This window comes from Peromyscus leucopus, chromosome X (assembly GCF_004664715.2).
Source record: "Peromyscus leucopus breed LL Stock chromosome X, UCI_PerLeu_2.1, whole genome shotgun sequence".
In the NCBI taxonomy this organism is placed as follows: Eukaryota; Metazoa; Chordata; class Mammalia; order Rodentia; family Cricetidae; genus Peromyscus; species Peromyscus leucopus.
In genome coordinates, this window is record NC_051083.1 from 51,737,161 (window position 1) to 51,756,957 (window position 19,797).

A 19,797-nucleotide genomic window follows, 5' to 3' on the forward strand; every position below is an offset into this window, starting at 1 on the left:
AAAAATCATATAAAGCAGTCTTAGAAATAATTACAGAAACTTTCATCTAATCAGTTTGAATTTCCTCCAAGGGAAGTTAAAGAAAAGAAAGGGGTTTTGTTGTTGTTTTTCTTCTTTATTCAGCACAAGTCTGTACTGCCCTTGTTAGGATGCAAAAGATAATCAGATTCCCAAAGAAGAATAAGAACAAATAACATGAGATGTGTCACACTAGATGCTTCATTTTCAGTGCCTGGTTTCTATTTAGGATGGCTCTACATGTCTTTTAGGGATGTGAGAGCAGGAAAAGTAAGAACAAAGGGTTGAGCAGGGAATTTAAATCTTCAGATTTTTTTTTATTTCAGCATGAGAAGATTAATTTAGAGTCAGACTCTTAGTTCATACGTGGTAGTCACAACACACTTATCTATTCACCCCAGAAAGGGAACTTATGACAGACCAAAGTGATGATTGCAAGAAAATCCAGCTTTGTGAACCAATGAACCCATATCGGGGTTGCTAACAGGAATATGAATGAGGGGCTGTTTAAAATGAGCAGGAATGACTCAAAATCAGCTGCATCACCAGAAAGCCCACATTAACACAGATGATGATTCACCAATCTGCCACCACGGAGCTCTCTGCACAGCTTGTGAACAGCTCAATAGTCAATCAGAATATCTTTTCTCTCTGCAGTTAGGCTGATCACAGTTCCCCAACCCTCAGCAATTGTTTACTCCTTTTACATTGCTGGAGAGAAGTCTTAACAAATTTTTTATCTTGGACTTAGGAGGACCTTTGGTTTACCTCCTGAGACTCATGAGCTTCTTCCTTCCCTCCCAGAGAAAATGTTTCAATTTAGAGGAGCAACACACGGTGAACTTCAAATTATCAATGCATACCCTAAGATAAAATGGGTTCCATGTGGATTTGAGGGTTCCCTACTGTTTATATTTGAGCAATCACAGTCACAGTATTCAAAGTAACATAATTTTATTTTTTTCTGTTCAACGTTTGTTGTTATTTACAGAAAAAGGAAAAAAATGAATGGTATTGCTGCAGCACAAAAGTATTTTTTTTTTCTATTTTCTTGAGAAGAAAGCTGGTAACTAAGCTAGAGAAAATGACAGCTAGCACCTATGAAAGTGAAGAAATGTGAGAATGCTGTGTGTGTTTGTCCCCCAAACAGCAAGAAGGAAGGCTGCTAATTATTTTAAACTATTGTCTATTATCAATAGTACCTCTTCTCCTTCTTCATTTGGAACTGCATGTCACCTAAGGAGTTGTCTGCATGGAAGTTATGTGCAAACACTAAGAGATAAGTGGCTTATTATTGTTATTGTTATTGCTTCTTTAAGACAAGTCTCACTTGACTGGCCTGGAGCTTGCTATGTAGATCAGGCTGACCTCAGACTCATAGACATATGCCTGTCTCTGCTTCATGAGTACTAGGATTAAATTAAAGGCATGCACCACCATTCCAAGCCCATACTTTTATTATTGTTAATGTTGAAATTAAAAGTACATTACAGGATATATGTATATAAATAAGTATATATGTATGTATATGTATATGTTCAGATTTGTTGCCGAAACCTGTATGAATACATGAAATTGGTCTTAACTTTTAAGGATGCAATAGTTACTATGACTCTAGGGAATTTTGCTCTTCTATTTAAAGTGAAGATTTGAGCAATGTATTAGCTACTTTTCCTTTTGCTGTGACAAAAATACCTGACAAAGTCAGTTTAATGAATGATGGGGTTGTTTTAGTTCACAATTTAAGAAGATATAATCCATCATGGAAGATATGAGAAAATTCATGGTGGTAGGGGCTGATTTTAGGACTGCATACTCATAGAGCTTGTGAAGTGGAGATCAGTGAATCTTAGCACTCAGCACACTTTATCTTTTTTGTTGTTTTTCCTTTTTATTCATTCTGTGACCCAACCCATAGGATAACACACTCCACATTCAGGTTGTGTTCTCTGTCTTGCATTAAGACCCTCAGGAATTACCCTCATAGATATGTCAGAGATCTGGGTCCTAGGTGATTCCAAATCCAATCAAGCTTCACAAACTATCACATATATATTTATATATCCTCAAAGGGCTTTAAAAATACACCTGGGCGAGCCGGGCGGTGGTGGCGCACGCCTTTAATCCCAGCACTCGGGAGGCAGAGCCAGGCGGATCTCTGTGAGTTCGAGGCCAGCCTGGGCTACCAAGTGAGTCCCAGGAAAGGCGCAAAGCTACACAGAGAAACCCTGTCTCGAAAAACCAAAAAAAAAAATACACCTGGGCATGGTTAGGGGAGATGGCTCAGCAGTTAACATCACTAGCTGTTTATTCAGAGGAACAGGGCTCGTTTCCCAACACCCACCTTAGGCAGTTGACAACCATCTGTAACTCTAGCTCAAGGACTCTAATGCCGTCTTGTGATCTCCACAGGTACATTCCAGTGGTGCATATTTGCACATATGGACAAGACACGAGTATACATATATTTTTTAAATCACATTTTGATGTATTTGTCATGGTTATATCAAATAAGAACTTGGAAGCTTCTTCCAATATTATTATACATTTTGTTGTAACCAATATTAATAAAATTATTTGCATTTATGCTATTCATGTTTAATTATTGGTACATGAATTTATACTTGCTGATACTTTCATACCACAATGGACCTGTTTGTCAATATTAGAATCTATCTAACTTTTGTGCTTCACTTATGCTTTCCTCAAAATGCTTTGGGGTTTTCTTTGTGTCTGTTGAGCTTAGGGGTTCAGAATAGTGCTGGGGAAATATTTACTTCACAATTTTTTTTGACAGGGTTTCTCTGTGTATCTTTGTGCCTCATAGAGATCCGCCTGGCTCTGCCTCCCGAGTACTGGAATTAAAGTCCCGGCTACACAAATGTTTTAAGAGAAGTAATTTTAATGAAATCTGTCTGTCTAGATACCATCTAATTAATTTCCTTTACTTAAAAACAGAACTGAATCATAAGCACTATGAAAGAGAGAAATGAAGGGAGGGAGGGAGAGAGAGACAGAGAAAGACAGAGACAGAGAGACAGAATGTGAGAATTAAATATTTATTCTTCCTTCTTCACATCATGTCTGTTAGAAGCACACTCAAAGCAATTATTTGTCTGCACCTTTAAAAATGCAACTTCTTAGTCAGGAGGCAGAGGCAGATGATCTCTGAGTTCAAGGCCAGCCTCATCTACAGAGTAAGTTCAGTACAGCCAGAGCTACACAAAGACAAACCCTGTTTCCACTCACCCCAAGAAAGGAATTTCTCTAGATGTCACCATGGTAGAACTGTCCTTCTCTTTCTCTTCCACGTTGATGTACTTTTGACAGCTGACACTTTAAAATTTGCTTTGGTAATAAAAATACTCCAGGTTATATGATTGTTTCATGGTATAGCACTTCTAGTTTTCTTCTGTTCTCTCATTATAAAATAATAATACCTAATACTTTCTGATAAGCTAATTAGCTTTGGTTGTGAATACAAACAGGAATCCTGGAATAGGGTTGCTGATGTCAAATTCTGGCTCTGCTAGTAACTCTTGAGAGCATGCTCCTAAACATCTCTGTATTAATGTCGACTACATGTTACAGTTTATGATAAGGGAAATAATTTTACCTACCTCTTATGGTTTTCATGAATATAAAGTAAGGTAATTATTCATATTCTACAGTAAATAGTCACCATATATATTCAATACGTATTGAACATGAGACATGAAGAACAATACTTAAACACAGTACATATTTATAATCCCAAATCCTGACATGGGTATAACTGTCACTTTCATTTTCATCCCTCATTCTGTCATTCATTCAGTTACAAAATTGGTGCTTTATCTGATAAAATATTAGATGATTCTAGCCTTCAGTTTTTCAGAAATGAGCATGGTTGTGTGGCACTGGGTTTGATGATGGCAGCAGGCAGAAACAAATGTGTCAACAGTAGATGTTTATTTCATTTAATATTTCCATCAGTAATCTGAGATACTATTTTAAATATTCAGTAGAAGTTCCTAAAGCTCAGATGGGCCAACCACCCTGACCCAAATAACACAGTTAATAAGTGTAGTAGGAATTTCCTTTTAATACCAGATTATATACACTTTGTTTCAAGAGGATGAAGGAAAAAAATATTTGGAGGATTTTTTTCAGGGAAAATTGAGTTCCATATGTGGTTTGAAAGGTCACAGGTACTGGCATTTCTCAAACATCACAGCTTATGAAGAGATTTCTAGAAGCTGGATTAGACAAAATTGTAAACCTCCCTCAGTTAAACTGGACCTCTCCTGAAAAAAATTAGTTTGAAACCATACCATTCTTTATATATCATGATATACATTGTTTCAATTTATTTACTTACAAATTTAATGAGTACAATTCTGCAAGGCAAGTACATTATGTACTACAGAAGTACACATTAATACCTGGCATAAAAAGATGTATTTAACATGGAATGAAACACGAGGCACTGAACTCACTCTGCTTTGTCTTGATCACCAGATAGGCAGACAGAATATAATCCAAATACTTAATTGCCAAATGAGACTTCATCTTACAATATTCATGACATTAGAACTATGACATAAGGACCCAAATCTAGGAATTGACTACAAGGACCTCAGAAATATCTTTAGCAAAACTATGCCCTTATTTCACGAATAACAGTTCATGGTATTACTTTTTGCTTAGATATTTGAGGCCTTATAAAAATAATTTTAAGAAATCACCAAAAAGAACTATTTTCATAGAATTTTCCACATAAAAAGGAGAAATATAAAGTCTTGAATATAGTGCATGTTATTAAATTAAAGTTAATATTTACTATTTAAATTTATTACAGCAGATGCCCTCAACTCCTATTTTAGTACAAGTCATACATACATACATACATAATTTTAAAGATCATGTACTCCTATCAAATGAATCCGTTTAGAACATCATATTTGATTCCATGATGAAAAAAGGAACAATTTTTTTCCGCATTTGCAGGAAACTTTAATAAACATATGGCACACTACAAAATGGAAATTTTTCATTTTTTGCATTGTGTGACCCAATTTTCTTTTTTTCTTTTCTTTCTTTTCTGTAGTTTTGGTGCCTGCCTGGTTCTTGCTCTGTAGACCAGGTTGGCCTTGAACTCACAGAGATCCACTTGGTTCTGCCTCTCAAGTGGGATTAAAGGTGTGTGCCACCACCACCCGGCTCCAGTTTTCTTTATTACTGATCTTGTGTAGTTTTAATAGCTGTGTACTATACTAATGCTTGTATAAATCTGTAGTTTTTCTGTTCCCTCATTTGGTACAAAAAATATGAAAAAAACTGCAATGCATATAAGTTGAACCATAATTTCATAGTTAAATAAGTAATGATATTCAATTTTTTTTCAGTTTTCTCTTGTTAAATGGCAAATAGATAATAGGTGATTTTAATAATTATTTAATGAAAGTTAATGTGTCCTGGTTACTATTGCTGTGTACCAAACCTCTGCATAACTTTTAAAATAAGTTGACAATTTTATTTTGTGCCCAGATTGTGTGAATTAGAAATTTAGATACCAGAGCAGACATGGTGTAACTTTGCTCTTTGAACTCTGGGAGCTAAGCTGTGAAACCTAAGTCATCCCTCAAACATTTGTCTTACTTTAAGTTTCTCTATAGTTACATGCCATTTCAGCCACTATTCCAGGAAGCATAGATAAGAAAGTAAAGGAAATTATAAAACCTGACAATATGTTAATTGGCAGATTATCATTATGGGCAGTTGGGAACAATCTGCTGGGGCCCATCTCTCTACAGAGGACTAAGAAGCTAGAATATTTAACCAAATACAATTTTTATCATTTGCGGACTGACACCAAGCTAGTTTGCAGCAAGCATTTGCTCCCACTGGCAAGGAAACCTTCAAATAGAGAAGAGAGACTTTCCAAGCCCTTGAGGCAAGGAGCTGTCAAACTATGTGGGAATCATCTACCACAGCTGCCAGTGGAGTCCATGTGGACCTGGGGAATATAGCATAGGATTCCAACAACATCTGTTCCATCTATTTTATTCTTTAATAATTATTTTTTATGAATAGAATATTTGCACACATTTTATAATAAGTATATAATCTACAAGATTTACAAAAATGAATAACTTTTTTTATTCCACATATTTTGACCCCTAAACTTCATCCCTCTAGAGGTAGTTATTTCCAACTCTTAGTATTGACATCTATTTACTTCCACATTTCTAAGCAATATAAACATTTTGATATCTCAGTTTTCTAACTCATGTGTTGTTCTGCTATTACAGCAATTAAGAATGGTAAATTGTTTTGAGAATAAATTGTTTCCAAGAAGAGGAAATATCATTTGATCACCCCAGTTAATTGCCAATTTGAATAATTATAACATTCTAGCTCAAATATAATCTTATCATAATTTCAAAGATAGTCTTTAATTGTCTTCTAGTTTACAGATGTGAGTATTGAGAATTAGTATGCCATTATAAGCACCACATCTTTTCAGTATCTATATTCAACTGTTTTTGCTTATTTTAACATTCTTTGTTAGAGAATTTATGGTGTTCCCGTTAATGCTCACATACTAGTACTTCTGAATTTTGTAGTTGATATGTTCAGTATTCTCTAATCTGGCCCATTGTGCCTATTAATCTTTATGTTTGTGCCTTTAATTTCTGGAAAAGTATTTTGTTTTGTTTTGATTTTTATGCTTATTGGAAAAATTTACTTCTAGTGATTTTTTCCTCTACATTCCTTCTCTATAAGTTTCATGAATTAAATATAAACTTTCTGGCTTGAGCTTTTCCTTTATTCTCCTGTTTTCCAGATCTTACTGATTTTCCTGCTTATTGACTTTATTGAATCTGCATTTTGGTGTGGGTGGTTTTAATTCCAATGAAAATAATTTTCAAACTATTATTTGAATTAGAATTTATTTTTCAGTTCAATTTATGTCATATTTCCATGAATACTATCACAGCAACATTTTGTTTAATTTCCTGAGTGCATTATTACAATTTACCAGAATTTTCTATTGCATTCATGAAGATTTCCTCTGCAATATCTTTTTGTACCTATGTTTCATTTTCTTCCTTTCACATTAGAAGCTTTACTTCTAATTAGAAGTATTGCTGTCAACTCATATCAAGAAGAGATCAAGTATACATGCAATTGCTTCAGCATAATAACAGTTTCACTTAAGGCTGACCAGAGAGTAGGTGAGCAATCAGAAGAACAGTTCTGTGCTGTAGTCCTGAATGCCACAGAACTCTCTCCGTGGAATACATTATTCTGTATCATCCTGATATATGTGACTTCTGTGATATATGATTTTAGATTTAAAACTTTTCCCAAGAGTACTGCCCATATTTTCACTTTTAATCTTTTCATTTAGTTGCTTTGCTTTGCTTTCTTTGGGATTTGATAGAGAAGGCTTCACCATATAGTTCAAATCAATTTGGAACTTGTTATACAGACCAAGTCAGCCTGTCACAACCTCCAAATTGCTGCCATTATAGGTGTGTGCCACCATACTCAGCTTAACTGATGCTTAAAAGGTAGTCTCATTCAAAAAATTAATGGCTCTGGAGATATGGTTCAGCATACAAAAACACTTGTTTCTCTTCCAAGAAGACCCAGGTCCGGTTTCTAGTACTCATATTAGTCAGATCACAACTGCCTATATTCTTAGTTTGGAGAGACCCAACATCCTCCTCTGGCCTCTGTTGGCACCTTCAGGTAAGAAGTGCACTCAGGCCCATACATATACATATAAAATAATAAAATAAATGTTTTGAGTACCTATGAGTTATATGATGATAGGTAAGTATCAACTGTGTTTTAATAATGCATTCATACAGAAGGTACCAAAAATAATCATCAGGGATTAGTTCTAATCAGAAGATGGGAAATTGGTTTGGTATTCTTTAAAATTAGATATAAACAGAATATTAAGGACTATATGTATTTTTTTAACCAAAACTAAAAGATATAAGAAAAAAAGCAAAACAAAGAGAAACACTGATTTTTGAAGATACTGGACATGCAGCAAAAAGTACAATGATCCTTGAGAGGTGAGTAACAAATTTGGAGTTTCTGCTTTTATTTCAATTTCCAAGGCACAGTGCATGTGAGAAGATCCAGGCACATCTTCCAAGACTCCTTCAAATTAGACAAGAAGCTGAGAATACAATAAGGTATCTTAGTATTTAGGAGAGAGTAATAAAGGGGTAGTTTCATAGAAAGAAATAGGTATCTAAACACAAGAGGCACAAAGAACTCTAAATAAACATGATCAGGGAAGAAACTTTCCAAGACACATTAGAATCAGGATATCAAAAATGCAAAGTAAACAAATAACTCTAAAAAAATAACAAGAAAAAACAACTTACATACAAAAGTATAAATATCAGAATAACTCCAGAGTTTGCAGCACAAAATAAATTATTTTAAGCTCTGAAAGTAAGCAGTGATGATCTAAGAATGTCACACCCTGCAAAACTATCTTTCAAAATTGATGAAGAAATAAAGGTATTTCAAGACAAACAAAATTAAAGCAATTCACAAATACCAAGACAACTTTAAGGATATTCTTTATTATTATTATTATTATTATTATTATTATCATCATCATCATCATCATCATCATCATCCTGAACACAGGATGTAAACTCCCTTCTTCCTCTCCTCCCAGTACCCCCCCAACATCCCTCTGTCCCCTCATCCCTAGTTTCTCTTCAGAAAAGGGCAGGCTTCCCATGGATATCAACCAATCATAGCATATCAAGTTGCAGTAAGACTAGCACCTCACCTAGTATTAAGGCTGGACAAGGTGATCCAGTAGGAAGAATAGGGTCCCAAAAGCCAGCAGAAGAGTAAGAGACAGTCCTGGCTCCAACTACTAGGAGTCTTTCATAGGAACACCAAGCTACATAACCATAACATATATGCAGAATACCTAGGAGCCCCTAGGAGCCAAGGTTAGTTGATTCTGAGGGTTTACTTGTGGTGTCCTTGACCCCTCTGGCTCCTACAATCCTTCCTCCCTCCACAGGATTCTCTGTGCTAGGCCTATTGTCTCCCTGTGTGTCTCTGTGTCTGTTTCCATCAATTACTGGGTGAAGCCTCTTTGATGACAATTGGGATAGGCATTAGTAGAATACTTTATAGGGAGAAAAATGTTAAAATAGCTTAACTACAGCTAAACAAATTAGACTTGAAAAGAGAACAACCAAATTTAACAAATCAACTTAGCAAAACTCTCAAAATTGATATACAAGCAGAAAAAGAGATAACAATAATCCAGCAAAATAGCACATCACCTAACAAATTCATAGGAAATAACATGCCCCTTTATATAGTGACCTTATTTGTAAATTGACTCAATTTATCACTACAATGGTACAAACTTATGGACTGGATTAAAAAACAAAACATAACCAAAAAAAAAAAACAAGCAAAAACTAAAAAAAAAAAAAAAAAAACCACAAACAAACTCAAGAGCTTGACTATATGCTATGTTCAAGAAACATAGCTAACCAGTAAAGGTACATGTCTTAGTTACTGTTCTATTGCTGTGAAGAGACATCATGACCAAGGCAACTCATAAAAGAGGGCATTTAATTTGAGGTTTCCTTACAGTTTCAGAGGGTGAGTCTCTTATAATAGTGGGAAACAGACAGCAGGTCACTGAAATAGTAGCTGAGAGCTTTATATCCATATCCACAGGGAGTAAGCAGGGCAAGAGAGACATATGCCTAACATGGGCTTTTGAAACCTCAAATCTCAACCTCAGTGATATACCTCCTCTAACAAGGCCATACCTCTTACTTCTTCCCAAATAGTTCATCAAGGGGCCTAGGGGTTACTAAGCATGCAAATATATGAGCCTAAAAGGGCTATTCTAATTCAAGCAACCACAATATCCCAAAACTTAGTATTAAATGATGGAAAACAAACTATCAAGCTAATGGAAAAGGCAAACAAGCTGATGCAGCCAGCCTTATATTAGCCAAAGTAAACTTCAAACCCAAACTAATTTGAAGAGCTAAAATGGGACACTACAGGAAATAACCACGGAAAGCCACAACCAATCAAAATGCAGTTTTGTGGAGCCTAGTCTCAATGGATACATTTACAAAACAATCCCCACCTAAGGCTCAGGGAACATTGCAGAAGATGGGGTAAAAATATTCTAAGAACCAGAAGATCAGGGAGTTTGTTGTGAGATCATGTCTCCCAATAATGTCACCAGCTACACACATAAAATCTAACTAGCATGGCTGCCTGAAAGTGAGTTTAACAAGGATGATTCCCATAGAGACACCAAAGTGTACAGGGGAAAGCCTATGAAACCTCAATCCTACATAAAGACCTATAAGCTTTAAGGAATGCTGAGAGTAGGAGAAATAGTCTTCTAAGAAAAAAGTACAGCCATTGGCTTTCCAATACCAAATGGTCAGCCCTGAAAATGTACATACAACTGCATTATACAAACTGAATAGGTTATATTTAGGAATATATATATATATATAATGTTATATTACATATTATTTTATATTATATAATTACATATTGGGATTAATCCATGGAGTGTATTTCATGATAAAAGGGATTTTTTTGGGGGGGTAAACTCACAAACATGGAAGATTTATCATAGGGTCATGGGAAAGCTGAACTATATCGCACACTGAATGGCTTAGTCCAAGATCTCAGCATCCAGAACCACGAGGTAGCCAAGAAGAAGAGCAAATGTACATCCCAGGTCTTCAGGGTCCCCAGTGGCCACACCCAGAGGCCGGTACCTCAAGGTCATAGACAGGAGCATCAGCTTCAGCCGCCTTGCTAGGGGCGGTGCTTTAGAGCATGGCTCAATCAGCTACCCACTATAATTACACATTATATATTATATATTATTATATTATATATTATATGTGTATGCAATAAAATTTAGTGAAAAAGAGGCCATGGTTTTGAAAGAGAGCAAGGGAGGATGAGGGAGAGTGTGGAAGGAGGCAAGAGAAAGGAAAAAGTTTGTAAATATTTTAAAATCCCCAAATTTAAATGAAAATTAAGAAGGTACACTACATATTAATGAAAATAACAATTCATAACAAATATGTAACAACTATAAACCTTTATGCACCAAATATTGGAGTCCATCATTGAAAAAACAAACACTAAAAGGCAATAAACACTACATACATCCCAACACAATAACAGTAGGAACTTTTTCTTTTTTTTAACTTTAAACAAAATTTTGACTATAACAGAATCATAGTATAAGTATAAGAATAAAGTACTCTTTATTCAAAAGTACAAAATCAATTGTCTACAGCAGTAAAACATTATGCATTGTCAAAGGAAACCAGTAATTGATGTGATCAGCCAGCCAGCCCCTTCTTCAGTCATTTCTTCAGGTAACTTCTCTGAAGTTATTGGTGAAGAATCCGCCTTCAGCTTCCCATCACAATTAATTGATAAGGGCAAAACAATCTTCTTGGAGTTAGAACATACCACCTTCCCTACCCCCTCCCATCCCACACATTGCTTCCATTCCAGGGACATTCTCTTCTGTAGAATTTTCTGTCACTATAACTTCCACTATACTTCTCAATTAGGCTGCCCCAGCAGCATCCAGTGTTGCAGTTCTTCCAAACATTGTGGGATCAATGATTCACTTTTCCTTCATGTGCACTAGAATCCAAGGCTTGGATTCACTGAAACAATCCCCTCCTAGAACAATGCCTTCTTCCAGAGCTGCTCTTGTAGAATTAGGGCATTTGTAACTCTGTCTTTTCTTTCACTTCAACATCACTTGTCCCTCCAACCTTAACACGGCTGCTCCATGGGAAGATTTAGCCAGTCGATCATTCAGCTTTTCCTTTTCACATTCAGTAGTTGTGATGTGTATCTGCCCAGTTATTTCTTGAATACAATTTTTAATTTGAGCTTTGTCATCCTTTCCTTTAAAAAGCATAGCATCATCTTTGATGACAATGACCTCTCCTACTTTTCTTAAGTCATGAGCTTGAACATCTTTAAGATTTAGATTCAACCTCTCTTCTTTAAATACTGCACCACCAGTAACTATAGCCATTATTTTTAAGCTGGTTTTTTTTACTGTTCTGCAAACCTGGAGCTTTGGCTGCTACAACTGAAGACCAATGTTTAGCCTCTTTAATACCAGTGTGCTTTGGAGCTTCTGCACCAACAGCTTCAGTGTTTATGGCCAGGGGCTTCCCATGAGCACTAGCAATTTCAAAAGCAGGTACAATGTACTGAACACAGAAATTTTCTTTTCATTCAACAGAACATAGGCATCTTGGAATTCACAACTTAACCTTTTGATGCTTTAGAAAAATATGGGTAAATACAGCATCCATCAAACTTCATTCCTTCAATTATTTGTAATTCATCATTCAGGGTTTTTCCCCACTTCACTGAGATGACACCTTTGCTTCCAACCATTTTCATTGCAGCAGAAATGATATTTCCAATGTCTTTGTCTCCATTCCCAGAAATAATATCAGCGAGAGCAATTTCTTCAGGGGTTGTCACAAGTTTAGACTGTTTTTTGTTTGATTGTTTGTTTTAAATTTGGCGATTACAGCATCAACAGCCAACATCACACCTCTCCTGATTTCTGCTGGGTTATCAACTTGGTGATCTTCTCAAAGCATTCCTTAGCAATAGAACTTGCCAGAATAGTAGCAGTGATGGTGCCATCAACAGCCTTTTCATTTCTGTTATTGACAACATCTTTAGCAATTTTAGTTAAGATTATTTTTATATTTATCTTGTAAATCAATTGATTTTGCAACAGTGACCCCATTTTTAGTAACTCTGAGACTTCCCCATCTCTGTTCAATAATCTTTGCTCACACTTGAGAGACAGAGGCAGGCAAATCTCAGTGGGTTACAGGCCAGGCTAGTCTACAAAGGGAGATCCAGGACAGCCAGGACTGTTGCACAGAGAAACCCCATCTCAGAAAAAAATCAGAGCTAAAATATATTATAGATGAATTGGAATTACAAACAGAGACAGACATAGACAGGGACACAGAAAAAGACACAGGCATAGACATAGATACAGATGGTACATATATATATATGTGTGTATATATATATGTATATATATACATATATATACATATATATAATATTTCACACAACAGAGAGGGAATCAACATTTTTTGCAGTAGCATATGTGTGCGGGCTAGTTTTATGTCAACTTGACTCAAGCTAGAGTTGTCAGGGAGGAGGGAGCCTCAAATGAGAAAAGGTCAACGTAAGATCTGGCTGTAGGCAAACCTGTAGGGTATTTTCTTAATTAGTTATTGATGGGATGGGCTAAATCCATTGTGGGTGGGAACATCCCTGGGCTGGTGGTCCTGGGTTCTGAGAAGTAAGCTGAGTAAGGCAGGAAAGCAAGCCAGTAAGCAGCACTCCTCCATGGTTTCTTTATCAATTCCTGCCTTCAGGGTTCTGCTGTGCTTGAGTTCCTGCCCCCATTGCTTTGATGATAAACTGTTATGTGGAACTGTGAGTAAAATAAACCCATTCCTTACCAAGTTGCTTTTTGTCATGGTGTTTCATAATAGCAGTAGTAATCCTACAACAACATGAAACCTTCTCCAAAACTGAAAACAGCATAAGAGACAGGTCAAGGCTTAGCAAATACAAAATATTGAGATGACTCCTTGTCTGCTATTAGACCATAATACAACAAAACTAGAAATCAACAACAAAATAAGCTACAGAAACCACAAAATACTTGGAGACTAAATGGCACGTTTTGAATGAACAGCGAGTCATCTAAGAAACTGGATCAGAAATTAAAAAATCCTAGAGACAAATAAATATCAAAACATGCACATCCTATCAGAACCTCTGGGATACAGCAAAGGTCATGACTAAAAAGAAAGTTTATGGAAATAAATACTCATATTTAGAAAACTGAGTAAATAAATCACCTAATGATACATCTAAAAGTTCTTGAAAAACAATAAGCAGCTAAACACAAACAATAGATGGCAAGAAATAATAAAGATTACATAATAAATTAATGAAATCAAGATTAAAATAATAATATAAAAAATAACCAGAGTTGGCTCATTCTAAAAGTTAATAAGATAGACCAACCCTTATTTAATATGACAAAAAGAGAAAAGAACACAAATTAATAAAATTAGAGATCAAAAGTGTGTCATTACAATTGAGTCCAGTGAAATTCAGAACATCACTAGAAATTACCATGAAAATTTTAAAGGGATGTCTCATACCAGTTCTTAACTTGCTCCATAAAATAGAATGTGAAGGAACACTGCCAAATTCATTCTATGAAAGCAATATCATCTTGATACCAAACCCAGTTAAAGACACTACAAAAATGTCAGCTACAGTTTTTGTTTTTGTTTGTTTGTTTTTTAAAGAATATAGGTGCAAAAAATCTAAACAAAATACTTACAAACTGAATTCAGGATTACATTAAGATTATACATTATGACCCAATGACCTCTTCATTTTAGAAATGCAAGGTTGGTACAACACATGAAAATCAATAAATCTAATACACCATGCATACAAAACTCAAGGAAAAGAACTACATAAATATTTCAATTTATGCTGAAAAAGCATGTGACAAAGTCCAACATGTTCTCATCATAAAAGTTCTAGAGACTTTAGGAATATATGTAATATACTTCAAATTAATAAAGTCTGCATACAACAATCCTATAGCAAATATTATTATTAATTGGAGAAAAATGAGAACCTATCCTTTAAAACTAGAAATGAAATAAGAATGTCCACTTCCCCTCTCTTCTTTGATATAGTGCTCAAACTCTTACCTAAAGTAATTAGACAAGAAAGACATAAAAGGAATAACAATAGGAAGGGGAGTAGTCAAATTACTCCTATTTGAATATGACATTATTCTTACTTAAAGACCCTAGTGAGTCTACTAAAAGCATTTGGACCTAATACACACTTACAGTTGAGCTACACTATACAAAATCAATACAAAAAATAGCCTTAATGTATTCTAATGGTCTATTCTCCGTGAAAGAAAGTAAGAAAAATATTCCATTCATAATAATCCCTTCCAAATAAAGTATTTAGGAATATTTCTAACTAAAGAAATGTAAATTTTCTGCAAAGAAAACTTCAAGATATTGAAAAAGGAATTCACATAAGTAACTAGATAATGGAAAATTATTCCATGTTTCTGGATAGACAATATTAATATTGTAGAAATGTTTGTCCTACCAAAATCAATATATAGAATCAATGCAACACCTATCAAAATCCCTGCCGTATTTTTCAGGTTTAGAAAACTAATAAAAGAATTCATATGAAACCACAAAAAAATCAAACATAGCCAAAGCAATCTTAAGGATTAAGAACAGTGTTGGAGGTAACACAATATCCACCCTCAAATTATGTTATAGTGGTGAAGACAGCCTGGTAATGGTACAAAAATAGACAGGTAGACAAACAGAATATAAGAGAGGACCTGGTAATAAAACAGCAATTTTTAACAAAGGTTTTTTAAAAAAAAACATATTTTGGACAACTATAGCCTATTCAATAAATCGTTCTGACAAAAACTGGATTGCTACCTGCTGAATAACAAAATTAAATTTATATATTTCACATATAAAAATGCAGTCAAAATGGATCAAAGACCTCAACTTCAATCCTGGAACTCTAAAGCTTTTAGGTACCTTAAAGGATACCCTTCAAGATACTGAAGCAGGCAAGGGCTTTTAAAATACATCAACAGAAGAGGAATTAACCTCCAGTATCAACAGATGAGTCTACATGAAAACACAGGTCTCTGTATAGCAAAAGAAACAATCAGCTGAGTAAATAGATAACCCACAGAATGGAAGAAAATTTTTACCAGCCACACCAGACAAAGGCCTAATGCCCCAAATTTAGAAAGAATTACAGAAATTAAATCTCGAGGGAATAAAACAAATGCCAATTAACAAATGACCAAAAAGAAATACAAATGGGTGAAATATGGTTTAAAATGTGATCAGTATCCCTATCTATCAGGAAAATGCAAATTAAAACTGTATTGAAACACCACCTAGTTATAGAATGTGAAGAAGTGTATCTCTTATGTTGGTGTGGGTGCAAATAATACAGCCATTGTGGAAATGAGTTTGAAGTTTTATCAAAAAAAATATAATATAACCACCATATGACCCAGCAATTTCAAGCCTGGTCATAAACACAGAAAACTCCATACCCTACCATAGAGATATTTGCATACCACATGCTTATTGTTGCTTTATTCACTATAGCAAAAAATTATAATCAACCTAGTTGTTCATCTATAGGTGAATGGATAACAATAATTTGGTATATATGTAACTGGAAGTTTTCCTGTTTCTGCCTGGGCCCTGCAGTCAGGACAAATCTCTCCAACCCATGTCCCTCAGCCACTTGGTTACAAATAAACACACAGAGGCTTATATTATTTTCAAACTGTATAGTCTATGGCAGGCCTCTTGTTATCTAGTTCTTACATCTTAAATTAACCCAAAAATGTTCATCTATGTATCACCACATGTTCTGTAGGTTTACCGACATCCCATTACATCCCTCCCTGGGTGGCTGGCTTGCATCTATTCCCTTCTGCCTTTCTTCTTCCTTCCTATCTGCTTGTATTTCTTGCCTGCCTCTAAGCTGCCTTGCCATAGGTCAATACAGCTTTATTTATCAACCAATCAGAGCAACACATATTCACAGCATACAGAAAGACATCCTACAGCATATATATCTAACTGTATGTATCTATATCTATACCTATATTATATCATCTCTATCTCTTCTCTGTATCTATGAATATAACTTACTTTTAAAGAAGAATGAAGTTTAAGTTTTTTTCAAGAAAAAGGTGGAATTAAAATGTGTAATACTAAGCAAAGTTAAACCATCTCAGAAAAAAAGATATATGTTCTCTCTCATATTCAGGGTCTAGACTATATGAATCTGGTTAATTAAGGTATCTAATGCTTTTATTTATTTTCAATATTTTGTTCACTGTGAAATTCATAAAATTAAGAAAAAAATAAAATGGTTTCTTACTTGAGAGAGAAAATCCAGAAGATCTGAAGATGGATTTCTTCAATGTTCCATAACTCAGATAACTCAGATGGCTACTAATGATTTCTGCTTCCTTAGCCACTATAAATCTAATCCTGTGTGTGTGTGTTTGTGTGTGTGTGTGTGTGTGTGTGTGTGTGTGTGTGTGTGTGTGTGTAATCTGTGTCTCATAACTTGATTTGAACACGGCAAATGTAATAGGCTATTACATCTACAATTAGTTTACAAAGGACTCTTCCTTCTGTCTTATTTGTGATCTCTTTTGCTGTTTCCTTTTGTCTGTAACCATATGTCATTTTGTGAACTACCTAGTAAGGAAGCCCAAATAGCAGGGAATTAACTGAGGGAGACTGATAGCCAACAGGCAGTGAGAAACTGATCCCTGAAAACATCAGTGTGAATGAGATTGAAAGCATCTTTCCTTATTCAAGCCTTGAGTTGTTCATAGTTCTAGCTGACTGCAGATTTGTAAGAGTCCTTAAGTTCATGACACTTAGCTAAGATTTACCTGGGTTCCCATTCCACAGGAATTGTGAGATAATAAATGTTGTTTGAGGGCACTGGGAATAAATTTTTAAGCAAGAGTAGACAATTTGAAAAGAGCTACCTGATACTTATTGAATGTGTCATTTTTGAGTAAAACAGAACAACAAATTGATAGATTGAAGAGTCAACAAACAAGGACATCCTTGAATTTGTGCTTCGGAGAATTACAATGTTACTCATTCTGCTAGGTGTTGGCATCTGCCACAAACTGTCACTAGCTTCCTGTATGCTGTAAACATGCTATTCTCAAAACCAATTTTCTGAACTCTTGTTATATAACCTTACAGTGGAAATCAATAACCAAAGCAGTAGGTGACATACCAATATAGCATGTAGCAATTTTTAGGAAATTCCACAACTTGCACAAACTTAACATAGTGCCCATTCTTCCAAAACTCTCCATGGCAGCTAATTCTGACTACAAGGGCAGAAACTTCAAATTTACTCAAACTGAGATAAAATAATCTATCATGCACAGACCTGTGTGGGATACAGAGTACTTTGGGAATCACCCTGGAAGTAGTATAACCAGATAATATGGTAGATCTATTTCTAACTTTTTGAGGAATCTCCATGTTGATACCCATAGTGACCATACCAGTTTGCACTCCCATCAGTGTTCACTAAGTGCTCTTCTTTCCCCATATCCATGCCAGCATTTGTCATTTTTTAACAGCCATTTGAAACAGGTAACTTGGAATCACGGTCACTTTAGTTTGCATTTCACTGATTGCTAAGAAATTGAACATTAAAATAAATATTTCTCAACCATTTTTATTTCTTCTTTTGAGAACTCTCTGGTTAATTACATGTTCCAATTTTAATTAGATTGTTTTCATACTATTTGTTTATTAGATTCGTTTTTTAGGGTTTTGTATATTTATATACTAACCTTCTGTTCGATGTCATAGTTTATTTTTCTGTTGCTGTGATAAAGACCATGACCAAAAGTAACTTGGGAAGGAAAGGATTTATTTCATCATAAAAGTTACAATCTATCTCTGAGGGAAGACAACGCAGGAACCTGGAGACAGGAACCAAAGCAGAGATCATTGTGGAACATTGCTTACTGGCTCTTCCCTTGGTTTACTCAGCCTGTTTTCTTGTACAGTCCAGGACCACTTGCCAGCATTGAGCTCTCTCACACCAATCACCAATCAAGGAAATCCCCCATAGACTTGCCTACAAGTCAATGTAATGGAGGTATTTTCTCCACTGAGGTCAGCATCACAACAGAAAACAGACTAGTGTAGTTTTATATTCAGTACTTTGCTGGATGTGGTTATCAGTTGTAGCAGTTTTCTATTATTGATATGGACTTAAAACATCTTAACTCTTTAGACATACTCTGCAATTTAGGCAGATAGTAGACAAAGAATGTTTTAAGATTAGAAAGTGACTGCAGTTAGTGTAGCTATCCAAAGAAAAACAGATTCTTTCTACAGCATGACTGGTTTTATTTTATTTTAAATATCTGAAGCTATGTTTTCTTGAGATATGTCTTCCAAAATTTTACTGCAGAAGTTAATTAATGATGTGATAAAAAATATAACACAATGTGTTTTTATTTCATTTAGATTAATTCTTTGATGCAATAGGTTAATTTAACTTCTCTTCTTTTTGGTTTTTATTAGAGTTGGGTTAAATAAAAAGGCATACATTTAAGAATGAGAACAATTGCACTGGATGTTGTGTTCTCATAAACTTTAAGAGAGTTTAAAAGGAAATATTTATGCTGCAAAGAGTAGAATTCTCATTATTATGTGATAAGTAATTTCATGTAACTAAAGATGCTATAATAAAGCATAAGCAATAATGCTCATATTTTGCACAGTTTTGTAAGTTTTTTGAATTCAGGTAATGTACTTTGCAGCTTTTTTAATGTTTCATATTGCTTTGTTTTATGTACCACTGAACTATTTAAATGATAATTTTAAAACAAACTTTATCAAATAAATTTCACTTATTTCTAAAAACAATATGCTTAAAAACATAAAAGCCTGGTTTTGTGTAGTGCCTACCTGTAATCCAAGCATTTTGGAAGTGCAGGAAGGGTGATCAGGAACTCAAGGTCATCTTTTGGCTACATAACATCTTTGAAGGCAGCCTGGG

The 19,797-nt window shown here is 34.9% G+C and overlaps 1 pseudogene; it reads right to left on the reverse strand.

Annotated features, from left to right (window-relative positions):
* Positions 1-11,695: 11,695 nt before the first annotated feature.
* LOC114683252 lies at positions 11,696-16,623 on the reverse strand (annotated as a pseudogene).
* Between the last annotated feature and the right edge of the window lie 3,174 nt (positions 16,624-19,797).